Source organism: Mobula birostris, chromosome 15 (genome assembly GCF_030028105.1).
Source record: "Mobula birostris isolate sMobBir1 chromosome 15, sMobBir1.hap1, whole genome shotgun sequence".
Lineage (NCBI taxonomy): Eukaryota > Metazoa > Chordata > Chondrichthyes > Myliobatiformes > Myliobatidae > Mobula > Mobula birostris.
This window is the reverse complement of record NC_092384.1, coordinates 80210839-80219250: the sequence shown is the minus strand read 5'-3', so window position 1 is coordinate 80219250 and position 8412 is coordinate 80210839. Positions and strand designations below refer to the sequence as shown.

Genomic DNA, 8412 nt, shown 5'->3' with positions numbered 1-8412 from the left:
AACTAAACTACAGCACAGAAACAGGCCTTTTGGCCCTTCTTGGCTGTGCTGAACCATTTTCTGCCTAGTCCCACTGACCTGCACACGGACCATATCCCTCCATACACCTCCCATCCATGTATCTGTCCAATTTATTCTTAAATGTTAAAAAAGAACCTGCATTTACCACCTCATCTGGCAGCTCATTCCATACTCCCACCACTCTCTGTGTGAGGAAGCCCCCCCTAATGTTCCCTTTAAACTTTTCCCCCCTCTCCCTTAACCCATGTCCTCTGGTTTTTTTCTCCCCTTGCCTCAGTGGAAAAAGCCTGCTTGCATTCACTCTATTTATATCCATCATAATTTTATATACCTCTATCAAATCTCCCCTCATTCTTCTACGCTCCAGGGAATAAAGTCCTAACCTATTCAACCTTTCTCTGTAACTGAGTTTCTCAAGTCCCGGCAACATCCTTGTAAGCCTTCTCTGCACTCTTTCAACCTTATTAATATCCTTCCTGTAATTTGGTGTCCAAAACTGAACACAATACTCCAGATTCGGCCTCACCAATGCCTTATACAACCTCATCATAACATTCCAGCTCTTATACTCAATACTTCGATTAATAAAGGCCAATGTACCAAAAGCTCTCTTTACGACCCTATCTACCTGTGACGCCACTTTTAGGGAATTTTGTATCTGTATTCCCAGATCCCTCTGTTCTACTGCACTCCTCAGTGCCCTACCATTAACCCTGTATGTTCTACCTTGGTTTGTCCTTCCAACGTGCAATACCTCACACTTGTCTGTATTAAACTCCATCTGCCATTTTTCAGCCCATTTTTCCAGCTGGTCCAAGTCCCTCTGCAGGCTCTGAAAATCTTCCTCACTGTCTACTACACCTCCAATCTTTGTATCATCAACAAATTTGCTGATCCAATTTACCGCATTATCATCCAGATCATTGATATAGATGACAAATAACAATGGACCCAGCACTGATCCCTGTGGCACACCACTAGTCACAGGCCTCCACTCAGAGAAGAAATTCTCTACCACCACTCTTTGGCTTCTACCATTGAGCCAATGTCTAATCCAATTTACCACCTCTCCATGTATACCTAGCGACTGAATTTTCCTAACTAACCTCCCATGCGGGACCTTGTCAAAGGCCTTACTGAAATCCATGCAGACAATATCCACTGCCTTCCCTTCATCCACTTTCCTGGTAACCTCCTCGAAAAACTCCAATAGATTGGTCAAACATGACCTACCACACACAAAGCCATGTTGACTCTCCCTAATAAGTCCCTGTCTATCCAAATGCTTGTGGATTCTGTCTGTTAGTACTCCCTCCAATAACTTACCTACTACTGATGTTAAACTCACCGGCCTATAATTTCATGTCTTCTTTTAGCCCTCCTGATTACTTTCTTAAGTATTTTCTTGCACTTCTTATACTCCTCAAGCACCTGATTTACTCCCTGTTTCCGAAACATTTCATACAACTCCCTCTTCTTCTTTATCAGAGTTGCAATATCCCTTGAGAACCAAGGTTCCTTATTCCTATTCAATTTGCCTTTAATCCTGACAGGAACATACGAACTCTGCACTCTCAAAATTTCCCCTTTGAAGGCTTCCCACCAACCAATCACATCTTTGCCAGACAGCAACCTGTCCCAATCCACGCTTTTTAGATCCTTTCTCATTTCTTCAAATTTGGCCTTCTTCCAGTTCAGAACCTCAACCCTAGGACCAGATCTATCCTTGTCCATGATCAAATTGAAACTAATGGTGTTATGATCACTGGAACCAAAGTGCTCCCCTACACAGACTTCCGCCACTTGTCCTAACTCGTTTCCGAACAGGAGATCCAATATTGCATTCCCTCTAGTTGGTCCCTCTATATATTGATTTAGAAAACTTTCCTGAACTCATTTTACAAACTCTAAACTATCTATACCCCTAACAGTATGGGAGTCCCAATCCATGTGTGGAAAATTAAAATCCCTTTACCACCACAACTTTATGTTTCCTGCAGTTGCCTACTATCTCTCTGCAGATTTGCTCTTCCAAGTCTCGTTGACTATTGGGTGGTCTGTAATACAATCCCACTAATGTGGCCATATCTTTCCTGTTTCTCAGCTCCACCCATAAGGACTCAGTAGACAAGCCCTCTAACCTGTCCTGCCTGAGCACAGCTGTAATATTTTCCCTAACAAGCAATGCTACTCCCCCACCTTTTATTCCTCTGCCTCGATCACATCTGAAACATCGGAACCCTGGAATATTAAGCTGCCAGTCCTGCCCCTCCTGTAGCCAAGTTTCACTAATTGCTACAACATCATAATTCCACGTGTCAATCCATGCCCTCAACTCATCCGCCTTCCCCGCAATGCTCCTAGCATTGAAATATATACAGCTCAGAAGATTTTTACCACCACTCACAACCTTCCTATCAGCGGATTTGCTTGAACTTTTAACATCATTTATTTTCACCCCAGCCACACTGTCAGCTCTGACACTCTGGTTACCATCCCCCTGCAAATCTAGTTTAAAGCCTCCCCAGTAGCACTAACAAACCTCCCTGAAAGGATATTGGTCCCCTTGTAGTTCAAGTGTAACCCGTCTCTCTTGTACAGGTCCCACCTGCCCCAGAAGAAGTCCCAATGATCCCGAAATCTGAAACCCTGCCCCCTACACCAGTTCCTCAGCCACTTGTTCATCCTCCAGAGCATCCTATTCCTACCTTCACTGGCACCTAGCACAGGTAGCAATCCTGAGATTACCACCCTTGAGGTCCTGCTTTTCAACTTCCTACCAAGCTCTCTATACTCACTATCCAGGACCTCCTCACTCTGCAATTGGATCCTCGACTTCCTAACCAGAAGACCACAGTCTGTGCGGATTGGTGATAACATATCCTCTTCGCTGACGATCAACACTGGCACACCTCAGGGGTGTGTGCTTAGCCCACTGCTCTATTCTCTGTATACACATGACTGTGTGGCTAGGCATAGCTCAAACACCATCTACAAATTTGCTGACGTTACAACCATTGTTGGTAGAATCTCAGGTGGTGACGAGAGGGCGTACGGGAGTGAGATATGCCAACTAGTGGAGTGGTGCCGCAGCAACAACCTGGCACTCAATGTCAGTAAGATGAAAGAGCTGAGTGTGGACTTCGGGAAGGGTAAGATGAAGGAACACATACCAATTCTCATAGAGGGATCAGAAGTGGAGAGACTGGGCAGTTTCAAGTTCCTGGGTGTCAAGGTCTCTGAGGATCTAACCTGGCCCCAATATATTGATGTAGTTATAAAGAAGGCAAGAGAGTGGCTTATTAGGAGTTTGAAGAGATTTTGTATGTCAACAAATACACTCAAAAACTTCTATAGATGTATCGTGGAGAGCATTCTGACAGGCTGCATCACTGTCTGGTATTGGAGGGGAGGGGCTACTGCACAGGACCAAAAGAAGCTGCAAATCTAGTCAGGGTTGTAAATCTAGTCAGCTCCAGCTTAGGTACTAGCCTACAAAATACCCAGGACATCTTAGGGAGCAGTATCTCAGAAAGGCAGCATCCATTATTAAGGACCTCCAGCACCCACGGCATGCCCTTTTCTCACTGTTACCATCAGGTAGGAGATACAGAAGCCTGAAGGCACACACTCAGTGATTCAGGAACAGCTTCTTCCCCCCTGCTATCCAATTCCTGAATGGACATTGGACACTACCTCACATTTTTTAATATACGGTATTTCTGTTTTTGCACATTTTTAAATAATCTATTCAATATATGTAATTGATTTACTTTGTTTATTTATTATTATGTTTTATTTTATTTATTATTTTTATCTCTCTCTGCTAGATTATGTATTGCATTGAACTGCTGCTGCTAAGTTAACAAATTTCACGTTGCATGCTGGTGATAATAAACCTGATTCTGATTCTGATTCTAACCCTTTCTTTCCCTCTCTGTCTCTCTCCCCCAACTCTCCCCCCTCTTTCCCTCCTCTCCCCCTCTCTCCCCTCTCTCTCTTTCCCCTCTCTCTCTCCTCTCCCTCCTCCCCTCTCTCTCTACCCCCTCTCTCCTCTCCCCCTCCCCCCTCTCCCCCCCTCTCCCCTCTCCCCCCTCTCCCTCTCTCCCCCCTCTCTCTCTCTCTCCCCCTCTCTCCCCCTCTCTCCCCCTCCCTCTCTCCTACTCTCTCCCTCTCTCCCCTCTCTCTCTCCTCTCTCTCCCCCCTCTCTCTCCCCCTCCCTCCCTTCTCTCCCTCTCTCTCCCCTCTCTCCTCTCTCTCCCCTCTCTCTCTCCTCTCTCTCCCCCCTCTCTCTCCCTCTCCCCCTTTCTCTCCCCTCTCTCTCCTCTCTCCCCTCTCTCCCTCTCTCTCCCTCTCCCCCTCTCTCTCCCTCTCTCCCCCTCCCTCCCTTCTCTCCCTCTCTCTCCCCTCTCTCCTCTCTCTCCCCCTCTCTCTCCTCTCTCTCCCCCCTCTCTCTCCCTCTCCCCCTTTCTCTCCCCTCTCTCTCCTCTCTCCCCTCTCTCCCTCTCTCTCCTCTCTCTCCCCCTCTCTCCCTCTCTCTCCTCTTAATCCCCCTTTCTCCCCCTCTCCTCTCTCTCCCCCTCTCTCTCTCCCCTCTCTCTCCCCTCTCCCCCCTTCCCTCTCCTCTCTCTCCCTCCCCCTCTCCCTCCCCTTTCTCTCCCCCTCTCTTTCCCCTCTCCCCTCTCTCCCCCTCTCCCCCCCTCTCCCCCTCTCTTCCCCCTCTCTCCCTTCTCTCCCTCTCTCTCCTCTCTCTCTCCCTCCCCCCTCTCTCCCTCTCTCTCCCCCCTCTCTCCCCCCTCTCCCTCTCTCTCCTCTCTCTCTCCCCCTCCCTCTCCCCTCTCTCTCCCCCTCTCTCCCCCCTCTCTCCTGTCTCCTCTCTCTCCCCCTCCCTCTCCCCCTCTCTCTCCCCTCTCTCCCCCCTCTCTCCCCCCTCTCTCCCCCTGTCTCCCTCTCTCTCCTCTCTCTCTCCTCTCCCCCTCCTCTCCCCCTCTCTCCCCTCTCTCTCCCCCTCTCTCCTCTCTCTCTCCCCCTCTCTCCTCTCTCCCCTCCTCTCTCTCTCCTCTCTCTCTCCTCCCTCTCCTCTCTCCCCCTCTCTCTCCCCCTCTCTCCCTCCCTCTCCCCCTCTCTCTCCCACTTCTATTTACTCTCTCTCTGTCTCTTTCTCTCTCTCCCTCCTCTGTTTATCTCACTCTATCTCTCCCTGCTGTGTTTCTATCGCCCCATCTCCCCTCCTCTATTTCTATCTCTCTCTCTTCCCCCTTTATTTACTCTCTCTCTCTCTCTCTCTGTTTCTCGCTGTCTCTGTCTTTCTCTCTCCCACTCCTCTATTTCTATCTCTCTATCTCTCCCTGCTGTGTTTCTCTCCCTCTGCTTCTTACTCTTTCTTTCTCACTTTGCTTTTTCTGCCCCTCTTTTACTCTCTCTCACTCTGTACTTTGGACTTTATTTCTCTTTCTCTGTCTCTTTTTCACTCTCTGCTGTCCCTCTATCCCTTTCTCCCCCTTCCCTATCTCCTCTTCCTCTCTCCAACACTCCTCCTATCCTCTCTTTCACCCTTTCTCCCCTCTTCCCCTCTCTCCCTCTCCCCACTCCTTCTTCTCTCTCTCAGCCTTCTTTTTGGTCCCTCTCATTCCTACTCTCTCCCTTTCTCATGCCTCCTCTCTTCCCTACCCCCCTCTGCCTCTCAAACCCCCATCTGCCTTCCACCCTCCCTCCCTATTTCTGAGATCATGCTTGTTTATTTTTCCAGCTCACTTTTATTTTTTTAACCGTCACAGGATGAGGGTGTCTACGCACAGCCAGCATAGATTTCCATTTTTTTGCCCTTGAGAGAGCCGGAGAGCTGTCTCCTGCGCTGCTCCAGACTGTGCGGCCGCAGAGCCCCTGAATATCACCATGGTCTCAGTAAAAGTGAGGGCAGGACACCGTTAAGGGACATCCACGTTACAGTCGGAGCACAGCAGGTAAGGATGGTTGATTCTATGTCCAGAGGATATTAGTAAATCCAGTGGGACTTGTATCTCATTAGGGGGCGTCTTCTGTCCTGTCTGACTTCCCTTTCCAATTCTCTGTACCTGTGGTGTCCTCCTTCAGCTGGGGCAGAGGCCACTGACAGCGGCTCACCAGCCCTTCTCAATCTTTCAAGGTGCAGCCTATCAAAGATCCTTCTTCTCCCAGGGATAATGTCTTTGGAGCTTTTGTTGGAGTTTATGTAGTACTGGGTTTTTACGGGACAGGGTTGCTGGCCCCATTCTCAAGCCTCATCCTTTCACAGCCAGGCTTGGGACCATCCATGGGGAAGTTCTACTTGTGTCCTTGCCTATCTCTCTGCATTCTGCAACCATCTCTGTATCTGCCCTTTTCAGTACAGGCAACCCGGGTTCATTTCCCACTACTGCCTGCGAGGAGTTTGTATGTTCTCTCAGTGACTGCGCGTGGGTTTCCTCCGGGTGCTGTGGTTTCCTCCCACAGTCCAAAGGCATACTGGTTGGTAGGTTATTGGCCATTGTAAATTGTCCCATGGTTAGGTTGAGATTAAATCAGAGGATTGCTAGGTGGCGTGGCTCAAAGCCCAGAAGGGCTTATTCAGCACTGTATCTCAATAAAAAAATACAATAAAAACTAAAACTTCACACCATCTTAAATGCTTCTTCCCCCAGGCAGCTAGTTAGCCCCCAACCCTGCTCTATTGCTCCTGCCTCTACACGGTACTGTAAACACTTTAAGCCATTGTTTGTAATGCTATTTAGGTTGTAAATAGATGCTGGTATTTATGTATTTATGCACATTTTATTCCATATCTGTACGTTAACCTCTAATTTTATTAGTTTTTCAATATATTATTCTTTAATCTTTATAATTGTTGTTTTTGTTGCATGTCATGCCTTGACCATCTGCAAATTCCTAATTAATGTAAATATATCTGGTAAATAAAATTGATCCTTCATTCTTTTTATCTTTCTTCCCATATATCTCCCATATCTCTTCATCAGGCCATCTCCCTCCATTCAGCCATAACCTCTCTGCCTCTAGCTCTACTTCTGTTGAGTCTTTTGTCAAAGACATTAGCCTGCCCATCTGCCTCTACCTTCCCCCTATACCCCTACGTCGGGCTGAAACTCTATTTCTCATCCAACCTGCCCTCTTCTCGAAGACTCTCCACTGTGAAACAATATACAAACGGAAGGGGAGGTGTGAAATAATCGAAAAGAAACAAGTTTGGTTACCATGTGGAACTGAAAGATCAGCTTGGGTGGGACAAGAAGTCAAACATTAACAAATTCCTGTTTATAAGAAAGTTTTCACGCACTTGGGGACTCCTCGTCGTCGTGGTCGTGACTGAGACACGGACTAATAGAGCAGGTAGGAGTACTTTTTCTGATCTCCTTCAGTTCTGGTATCTTGATCATCTCTGATTTGAGTTGTTTTTGATTACTATCATTCTGTTAAATCTAAACTAAAAACAAAAGGGAAGGGGGTAAGAAAAGGCCCGTGACAGAGCGGGCGAGGGATCAAGGGAATGTCCTTGATTTCTGCACAGACAGCAATACCTCACTCAATTTTTCTTTGCATTCCTTTTGCGCTACTTGCTTAATTTAATTTTTAAATATATATCTATTATTGTAATTTATAATTATTTTAATTATTATGTACTACAATGTACTGCTGTTGCAAAACAGCAAATCTGACAACATATACCAGTAATATGAAACCTGATTCTGATACTGATTCAATGAAACACTGTTACAACTTGAACACAGGAACTTGACCTGGGCGTCATTAAAACTTAAAATATTTTAACTTAGTAAACTTCACAGCATCTTAAAACTTCCTTCCCCCGGGGAGTTAATCTGATCCTCTATCTTTTAATCTCATGTACGAAAGACACTTTAAACCACTGTATATAATGCTATTTTATTGTAAATACACACTGGTATTTTTGTATTTATGCACATTTTATTCCAAATCTGTACTTTAACTTATTAATTCACTAACTTTTTAATATATAATTCTTTTTTATATAATCCATGATTTGTAATTGTTGAATGTTGCATTTTTTTGTTGCATACTGCCTGACACACCACAGCAAATTCCAAATTCATGTAAATGTATGCGGCAAATAAAGTTGACCTTTGATCCTTTAGAAGCCTGCCAAAATCCAGGGAAAATCCTTGGAATTTGAGCGTTTGGAATTTTGATGTGGGTGAATGAGGAAAAGTGACAAGTCATGGAAGTATTTTTTCTTCATTTGGGCTAGGGTAGTTGTTCTATAACGATGGTGTTCACATGCGTGATGCTCATAACTCACTGAAGGGGTTTAATAGTTCATGTTACAGGTTATATATAATCAAGGTCACCCTGGATACGATAAATTTGCCTATAAACTGTATT

General features: G+C 45.9%; 1 protein-coding gene across 5 annotated transcripts in view; it reads left to right on the top strand.

The window, feature by feature from the left end:
• Window positions 1-7221: 7221 nt before the first annotated feature.
• Window positions 7222-8412, top strand: part of cdh16 (cadherin 16, KSP-cadherin) — an 85430-nt gene continuing 84239 nt past the window's right edge. For 2 of the 5 annotated variants that reach the window (XM_072279985.1, XM_072279984.1), the window contains exon 1: window positions 7222-7383. The gene's annotated coding sequence lies outside the window, so the exon portion shown is untranslated. Of the gene's footprint in view, window positions 7387-8412 lie in introns of all 5 variants that reach the window. The other 3 variants (XM_072279986.1, XM_072279987.1, XM_072279988.1) reach the window with 3 other exon arrangements.